A 9,578-nucleotide genomic window follows, 5' to 3' on the forward strand; every position below is an offset into this window, starting at 1 on the left:
AATATATTTAAAATATTCAATCATTAATTCTCATGTATTATAAGATTATTCATTTTTATAATAAATATTTTAAAAATTTTACTCATGATAATTTTTAGTGAGTTAATATTTAACAATACATGAAACTTATGTTATTTTTTTTAGTATAACAATATTTACTTCAATAAAAAATATAGAAAAATTCATTATCGAAAAAAAGAATAGCAAAGTTAAACTAAAAAAAATAACAAATTACTATCTGTCTGTTGTGTGGAAAATCTAATACTATATTTTGTAAAGATTCACCAAACTGAACCACCGGAAGAAAAAAAAAGCTACAAAAGAATTAAATGCAAGAAATACGGGACCCTACGTGGTTGGCTGGTGGCTGGTGGCTTCGTGGAAGATGGAAAATGGTTAGTCAAACAGTGGACACGTACATAATAAGCACAAATCAATCCGTTCGGTTTTGATGTTTTATTTTTCCCCTTCTCTACACGCAGCTACCATTTCGTGGCTCATCTCAAGAGGGGCATGGAAGAAATTAAACCAAACTGATTTTACCCTCCTTATATATTTATAGCCCCTCATCTCACTCAAGACTCTTGTTATATAATATGATACACTCTCTGGTCTTTAATTTCCTTTCTTTGAAGATCATTAAGAAAAGAAAATTAAGAGTGGTGAAAAGTGGCATAATCAGCATCTGGGGCACACATGGAGAAAGGAGAAGAATCAAAATCCATAAGGGTCATAGGTGGTGATGGGGGAAGTGTTGTATGAAGCACAAATCAAGGTATTGGCGTGCCTCAATTTGAAGACATGGTTAAGATGAAAACCAGCCATGTAATTTTAATTGAGCCGCGTCAATATCTCATCTTGCACTTCTTTCCATCTTCATCCCAATCTCAAATCCTCCCTGGTATGTTCATGTTAATTATTTCTCCAATCCTCATTAATTTTTTTTTCCTCTCTCTCTTAATTATACAGTTGTCCTTAATTAATTTCCCGAGTTATATAATGTATTTCTTTTCAAACATATACATATCTGTCTGTTTTTTTTGTGTGTATAATAGTGAGAATAAGGTTAATTTAAACCTAGTACGTACTTTGTGTAAAATACTCTAACTCTTACCATTAAGCTGATTCTAGTAGATTATAAATGTTTGTTTTCTCTTTATATGGTTGTTTTGTTTCTTATTCTCAGAACCTTGCTTCTCCACCTGTCTTTGCCTATCCTCACAATCAAACAAATGGATTCTACGTATTTGTGCAGAAAACAAAAATTAAGTTTTTTAAGGCAAGTGGATATACACACATGTATAAACATGTATAATGTGTCTTTCTAAGATTAGTTGGACGGTGGGATTATTAGCTATTCCAATATACTAATGTCAATCAAAATAAAGCTAACCAATGAAGACCCTTTTTCTCAGACAAATTGGAATTAGGGCGCAAGATGAATGTATTCAACAGAAGACTTGGGCTAAGTTTGGTTTATCGTTTGATATCCTTCAACTTACATTTGTCTAGAAAATTCAGTTGGGTAATATGTTTGGTTTCTCATAAAAGTATCTTTGCTCACCTACTTTGGCTTGACGCCAAGTTACAATTGAAAGCAAAATCAAGATTGTTTTTGCAAACTTAGTTTGCAAAATAAAATTCGTTCAAACTAAAGCTTGAATAATCCAAATATGTAGTTAGTAGGTGTAATTAACAAAGATATTCATTAAGCACAAGAATTATGCAACACAGTATGCCTATGTTAGGTAGGATGTATAGATATTGATCTTGGTCACAAAATCTCTTGTGTTGCTTGCCACCAACTTTTCTTCTCCACCTAGATTCGGTATCTTTTGTCTTCTCACATCTCTATAATGAACCCTGGGAACCAAAACATCTACCCCACGAGTATTAAGAACTTCTGCTTCCTCTAGGCACGTTGCTAGTTTAACAATGATATGATGATAAATTAATGCATATATAATGCTCATTAACGTCAGCAGGAGTTGGTAAAATTGGCGTATCAGGTCGGCCATCAGAGCTGGCACTATCCATTATTCTATTGCATTATCTTTTATACAAAAAATAGAGAATCCTAGAAAAAAACAGCAATTCAAGGCAAAGTATATTTAGTCCACCCTTTGTAAAAGAGTATATATATATATATATATATATATATATATATATATATATATATATATATATATATATATATATATATTCTAAAATTAATCATAATTTTAATTATTGGACCAATTTATTTAAACTTAAAAAGACAATTTAAAAATAAGCATTTTTAAAATGTTTTTTCAAAAAATAAATATTTTTTTAGAAAACAGATAAAATTTATTTCTTAAAATAAGCAAAAATTTATTATATTTTAAGTAGAAATAATGTAAATAAATATATTAAGAAAAAAATATTATTTATAATAAATAAGTTTAAACAAACTGACGTATTATATAAAATTTAAAGATGAATACCTCCTCACATACGCACTAAATATAACAAAAGCAATAAAATCTTTTCACATTGGATGTGGTTAATTATATATATGAATTACACAAAATCATTTAGTTCGGTTAAAACCATCGGACTTCATAGCCGGTTAAAAATTCCACTCAGTCTCAAGCTCAAATCAAGGAGGGTTGTGTTAGGTCTTTAGTAGCCAACATAAAAGTCGTGGCTATATTGAAGATGAATAACTCACAGACTCAATTTGTAAAGTGGAAAAAAAAAACCTTTCACTTGTAGTTTTTACAATTATCTTTGAGCGGTACTTCCATAAAGAATTAATGTCATCTTCTCTAGCTACTCATCTGAAATACTTAATGTCCCCGGTGTCGATGCCAGTTATGTCAAATAATAAATATATGCACGTAGAACTATAAATTCTCTGCTATGTTGAGGGGGTGGGGGTTGTTGTACCACAAGTGAGGGATACTCATGATATTTAAGCGAGAGAAGAATAATGAGAATGATGTTAGGGACTGGTTACAGGGAGGGGACACAAGGAGAATTAATTAAGGGAATCAAATCAATCCTTCATGGTTGAGCTATTCACAAAAAAGCTAGCTAGCAATGCTCTTGAAAGTGCAAACTCAAGTGGGGCCTGATACCCTTTACTTCTTCTTTTTTCTTCTCTTTTTTCTATTGTGTTTAATTTTGCATTAACTTCCCTACCATAAGTTGTGTCCCCATATACATAGCTAGCGGCGGGGCAGGCATTGTGAATTGTGATGTTTCTCCAACTATCCTGTCCTTTTGAGATTCCAATATTAACTCATGCAGAAACTGATGAAAAGGAAAAAAAGAAAGAAAAAATATTGAAAAAGATTTTATTAGTTAGGGCTTAACTTTATATGGTCAACATGAAGGGAAGGGAAGTTCGATTTTGAGGAGAGGGGAAAGCCAGCCAATCGAGTGGTCCACTAGTCAATTGCACTAAATAATGCAGTTTCTATCACACGCTTCTAATTTTTTGTATAGTTTATATATATATATATATATATATATATATATATATATATATATATATATATATATATATATATATATATATTGTTTACCCGTTATAATAGTTTACAGGAAAAATAGAAGGGTGTGATTTATTTTTTCTGTAAATTAAGAGTGCCAAAAATGTGACGAACTTGAGGGGTTGACCTAATTAGAACAATGTAAAGTTAAGAGGTTTGGTTGTTTAAATTTAGGTTGGAAATTATTTTAATCTACTCTAACTTGGTTTGAAGTTTTCTTAGCTCGATGCTAGCTGATCCGTGGTAGAGCTGGCCAGCCCATTCATCCTAATATATATATATATATTCCCTTATCAATCCAGTTTTTGTTCCTTATTTTTGTAAGGGAACTATATTTAGGTGATGTTATGTCTATTGAATATTGATGCTAGAAGTTAATAAAAGACTTGACACCTTTCTTTATGTCAATCTAAGCATTTAATGACGTGAGAGGAGCATCATAGATTCATCACACTTTTTATTTTCGTGGGTCAAGGATTAGAGAGCACCACTCTTGGGTTTTACGTGCTGCAACAAGTTGATGATTTGATTATAATCCTGCTCTCCTACCTTTTGTCATGACTCCTAAGAAAATCATAATCACGAGGCCCACTAAAGCAGATACGTTTGGATTTAGACAAAATTATGGCCATCTTTACTTGTTGACTTCCCATTTATAGTATTTATGAGAGAAAAAAAAAGTATACGGATGCTAATATATTTTTACTTAGTTGATAAAATAAAGGGAAAATTTTGACTTTTAAAAAATATTTTTCTACTCAATTCAAATTTTAATTTTTTATTTAATTCTCTCTCCAAGTAGAATGATTTTTTTCCTATACTAATTAAATAAAGGATTAAAGGCACATTTTTCTTTATCCTTAAAGGCCTATGTTATTGAAATGGCAATGTGTGTGTTTTTTTTTTCTTTTGGATTAATTAAGAAAATGGAAGAAATATGAAGGATAAAAATAGAGTGGAAAATATGTTGTTTGGATGAATAGAAATAAAAAATAAAAGAAATGAAACAATTTCTTTCCGCTTGTTTAGAAAAGTGAAAAAGATAGTAGAAAGAAATAACAAATTATATAAAGATATTTTTATACTCGTTAAAAAATTTAATTTTTTAATGTTATTTTCTTAGTAAAAGAAATATTTATCATTTGTTATCTTTTTATATTATATTTTAAAAAAATAAACCAAGAAAATTAAAAAGAGATAGTACATTTTTTCCTCCAATTCTATTCCAATCTAGAAGGTCGGTGTTTTTCTGGTAAGTCTCGTCTCGGATAAAAAATTTCTCTCTATGCTATTTCTCCTTTCAAATTAAACAAATGGTAAGAATTTAATATTTCTATCTTATCTTCTTCCTTATTTTCTTTCACTCTATTTACAACCAAACAAATAAGGGATAAAGAAATCTTTTGTGAGAAATGGTCTTTGCTTCATTTTTATCCTCTTGTGTTCTCTTTAATTTATTGACAACTACAAACATCTTATCGAATGTGCTTCTATATACGATGTTGATTAAAGAGTATTTGTTGCTAGTTGCCAAGCTGAAAAATGTGCTTTTCATGATAAGAATTCATTTTTTTACTGGTTCATAATAAGAATTTAGAACATATTTAGGTAACACGTAAAAAAGAACATATTTAAGTATTTAATTGAAGAATAAGCATTTATCACGTGCATTAATTTATATATATATAAGTTGTTTTTATAATTACAGAGAAAATAAGAGTAATTAAAATGTTTTTATATAACTTACAAGTTGTTTTCATAAAATATCATAAAGACATTATTGAAATAAGTTAAAAACAATTTATGAATACATCATAAGTTCTTTTTATAAGTTATCTCACGTCCTTATACATATACTTTTGTCATAAGATAAGTTTAAATATTTTTTTTCAAATGGATCCTTATTCATATTTTAGTATTATCAATATTCAATAGGTTATAAATATATATATTTTTTTCAACGAAGATAAGTTCTTCAATAATAAAATTCATAGATTTTTCTTGATCTACACTTAAAACTTATAGTAATTCTAAAAGAATTTAATTTAAACGCAAAAAGTTATTATATTTTTAAATATTATTAGATTTGCTATTTCATCTGGAGAAGCAATCATTTTCAATATTGGGTGAATCGAGAGATCGTCTCCCTACCTAAATCTCTTGGGGGCCTAAATATTCACCCTGTTTGTAAGGTTAATACAGTGCTCCTGGGGAAGCATACTGGGATTTTTACATGAAAAGCAAAAGCTTTGGGTCCAAATGCTATAATACAAGTACTTACGTCTAGGTTCTACCCTTCTAACTTCCACAATCAATGGGACATCATAGACGTGGAATCCTATTGTTAAAGCCACCAACCGTCTTGAGATATTTCTTTGTGGTGTGACAAATGGCTTAATGATGATTACCTTGGTCGTCTAGTGTCTTTCGTCCATATTTTTTATTCTCATATGTGTGTTAGAGTCATCTATCAAGATGGTGTCTGACATTTTGACAGATTAGCAACACAAATAGCTCTAGAAGCCAAGAAAGAATTCTAGAGTCTCATTCTCAATGAACATATGGAGGATGTGATTATATGGGGACCCTCGGGAGATGGGGTTTTTGCTACTTATGTTTCGAAAAATAATTTAAATTGTGGTCATCCTTAATTAAATAAAAATATATGTTGAAAGTCTTACATAATAAATAGTCATAGGTAAATTAAAGAGAAACACAATAAAGTCCTACATTGACTCAATTAAGATATTGTTGAGATAAAGAATATAAGAGGAAAACAATTCTCACTTTACAAATCGATTTAGTATGATTGACATTGATTCATAACTCACTTTTTAATATAATATCAAAGTTTATCCTAGATCCATTAATGAGCCTCTTATGTTTGTCATGGTACAAGCAAGTCTTAAGCGTGATGGAAGATGTTAAAAAAAGTCATCTAAATTATGATCATTCATAGATAGAAGGGTATGTTGAAAATCTCATATAACAAGTAGCCTCAATAAAAAGAGAACATGTCAAAGTACTATATTAACTAAAAATAGTATCCAGATAAATTATATATTGAAAAGTAATATTTACCTTACAAATCGATTTTATAAAATTGAGTTACGATCACAATTCACTTTGTAATCAAAACCTATCATAAACTCATTGATGGGCCTCTTATGTTTATCATGCTACAAGCAGATAATCTTGAGCATAAGGAAGGATGTCAGAAAAGTCACTTAAATTATAATCATTCCGTAGATAGAGGGGTGTAACAGTTGCTTCTACCTTCAAATGGTTTAGTGTCAATAATCCATCGCCAACCCCTCAATCTGGAAACTGGTCCTGGGTCTGAAAATTGCAATTACATAAAAATATGAAACACTTTTTTTGGCTCACCTTTCATGGTAGTCTCCCTACTAATGATTTTCGTGTCTTTAGATACGTATCTTTTGTTTCTTCTTGTAACAAGTGTATGCAAGGCCAGGAGACTATTTTTCGTTTATTGTGTGATTGTAATACCTCTGGCAAGGTGTAGCAGTAGCTGAAGCTTAATCGTACTTCAGATTTCTACACTGCAAATTAGATTGAATGACTGGTGACCAACTTGAACAACTCTAATGGAACCCCTTTTGCTGTCTCGTGTTGGATTCTTTGGAAAAGTAGCAATGCTCTTATCTTTTGGGACATCAGATGGAGCGTCTGGCAAATTATTAACCAAGTGCATATTCTCCACTCAGACGTGATTAAGGTTCTTGGTCATCCTAAACAAGCGACTACTACTAGGCTCGTGAGTTGGGAACCCCTTTCTCTACCCTTTGTGAAGTTGAACACAAACAACAACCTAGGAGACTCAGGCTTTGGAGGTATTATTTAGGATCATCTTGGCAATTGGATCTCAGCTTTCTTTGGCGCGTGTGGCGTCACTACTAGCCTCAAGGCAGAGCTTTATGCTACTTTATATGGTCTTCGTAAGGCGTAAGAGGATGGTTTCAGACACATTATATGTGAAATCAAACTCAAAGCTTGTGTTACATCTTACCCAACATACTTGTCAATGAGTTTCAATTCATCCCTACTCTCCTTTGATTCAAATTATTTACAAGCTTATAGATTTGGAATGGACAGTCAATTTCAAACATACCCTTTGGGAAGGCAATACGTATGCCGATTGGTTTACCAAATATGGTGCCATGCATGGAGAAACTTTTCTCAGTTGGAATGTTTTCCCAACTTAGTATCCCTTGTGTTGACTGATAAAGTGGGTGTGGTTCACATTAGGCTTTAATTTTCTGTCTTTGTCTTTTTTTCTTTGTATAAAAAAAAGGACTAAAGTATCTTTTTAGTTCTTTATATTTTAGGTAATTTTTGTTTTATCCTTTATATTTTAAAGTTTATGTTCTGGTAAAAAAAAAAAGCTAAAACAATTTAAAATTAGAATGGAGGAAGCATAATTCATTATTAACCCATTAAATGTGTGCGAGCGCCAAATCATCTTGTGTGCAGGCATTGTAAATTTGCAACAAATAGGTTGAAGGTAACTTTGACTTTCCTGGTCTCTTAAAAAATAAGATGGGTTCAAGATTTAGTTTTAAAGAAACAAGAATAAAAAAATTCAATCTCAAGTATTTTGAATTTTGTAAAATTTGGCAGAATTTGTGAGAAACCCACTTCACAATTTTAAAAAGAAATAATTTGTCTATATATATCATATTAGTGATAACAACTAAGAGAATTTAATTTAATTTATTAAATAAAGTGTGTGAATTATTATAAACTATCTAATATATGTCTTCAGTTCTTACAAATAAAAAATATATTATCAACAACTACATATTATAATTTTTAAGTACTATCAAACTTATACACTACATATTAACGATAAATGAATCAATAATGATATATTAATACTTTTAGTTACTTTTATTTTATTTTTTAAAATATGATAATATTAAAAATTAAAATTCTTAAATGAGTAATCAGGAATCTAGTTTAATTAGTTGAATATAATATGTGAATTATTTTAAATCCTTCAATACATGCTTTTGATTCTTACAAATAAAAAAATATAAATAAAAAAATTGATAAATAAATATAATGAATGAACTTCACCAAAACAAAAGTATAATAAATGAATGAATATTAATCCATGAATGAATGCATGAATTTAAATACTTCAATGACACCGTTAAAACTTATTATTCTTCCCCTAATATCTAATAAAAATGCATTTAAAACCTACTTTCAATTAAATGTCTAGCTAGTTAATATTTATTAAATAAATAAAAACTAAAACAACTAAAAATAAATTGTCTAAATTATACTTATATTAAGCAAAAAAAATCAAAACTTTTTTACTTTATATTATTAAAGATTTTATTATTTTAATTAGAAAATATATTTAATGCAATTTCCTGAATTACTGTAACTATGTATTAAAAAATTAAATAAAGTGACATTTAAAAAAATGAAGATTGATTATATTAATTAGTATTAAAGATAACATAACAATTCGTTACTACCATTATTTATAATTATAGTAAATTATAATGAAATCGTGATAATAAAAAAATATATACTGACTTTTTTTTTTTTTTACAAAATCATACTGACCTGTGACCTGTGAAAATCATAGTAAAATAAAGATTCCACGACATACTTCATATTCCATTATCAGGAAGTGTATTCATGACTTCTTGTATTAATTTCTCGTAACACATTATTAATTCTCTTGATCTGATTATCATAATAAATTATTTTAATTGGTCAAAAAGGTAAATATTAATTTTTTTTATATTTTCTTTATATTTAAAAGTATCCGCACTAGATACTTACTAATATTTGATAATAAAAAAATGCTTACTAATATAATTTGATTACAATGTAGTGTAACCGTGTAAGCTAGTCAATTCGTAACGCAAGATTGATTAAAAATATGAATTTCTCTTTACATATAAAAAAAGTGTGGTGTAACCGTGTAAGCCAATTCGTATTCGTAAGGCAAGATTTTATTTTTCTAAATAAATATTGTATAGTACGTTATTATAAAGATTTTATTTACATGTAAGGCGT

General features: G+C 29.1%; 1 long non-coding RNA gene and 1 other non-coding gene across 3 annotated transcripts; both read left to right on the forward strand.

The window, feature by feature from the left end:
- The first annotated feature begins 159 nt into the window (after positions 1-159).
- Positions 160-7,882, forward strand: LOC121173191 (uncharacterized). Of its 2 annotated transcripts, none has more exons than XR_005887590.1 (2): positions 160-901; positions 7,073-7,882. It is a non-coding gene; the product is annotated as an uncharacterized lncRNA (long non-coding RNA). The 2 variants fall into 2 exon arrangements; XR_005887591.1 differs by having other exon boundaries at positions 7,173-7,882.
- Positions 749-881, forward strand: MIR171M (microRNA MIR171m). Its single transcript, NR_126653.1, has one exon. It is a non-coding gene; the product is annotated as a microRNA MIR171m (primary transcript).
- Positions 7,883-9,578: the final 1,696 nt, after the last annotated feature.

This window comes from Glycine max, chromosome 12, assembly GCF_000004515.6.
Source record: "Glycine max cultivar Williams 82 chromosome 12, Glycine_max_v4.0, whole genome shotgun sequence".
Lineage (NCBI taxonomy): Eukaryota > Viridiplantae > Streptophyta > Magnoliopsida > Fabales > Fabaceae > Glycine > Glycine max.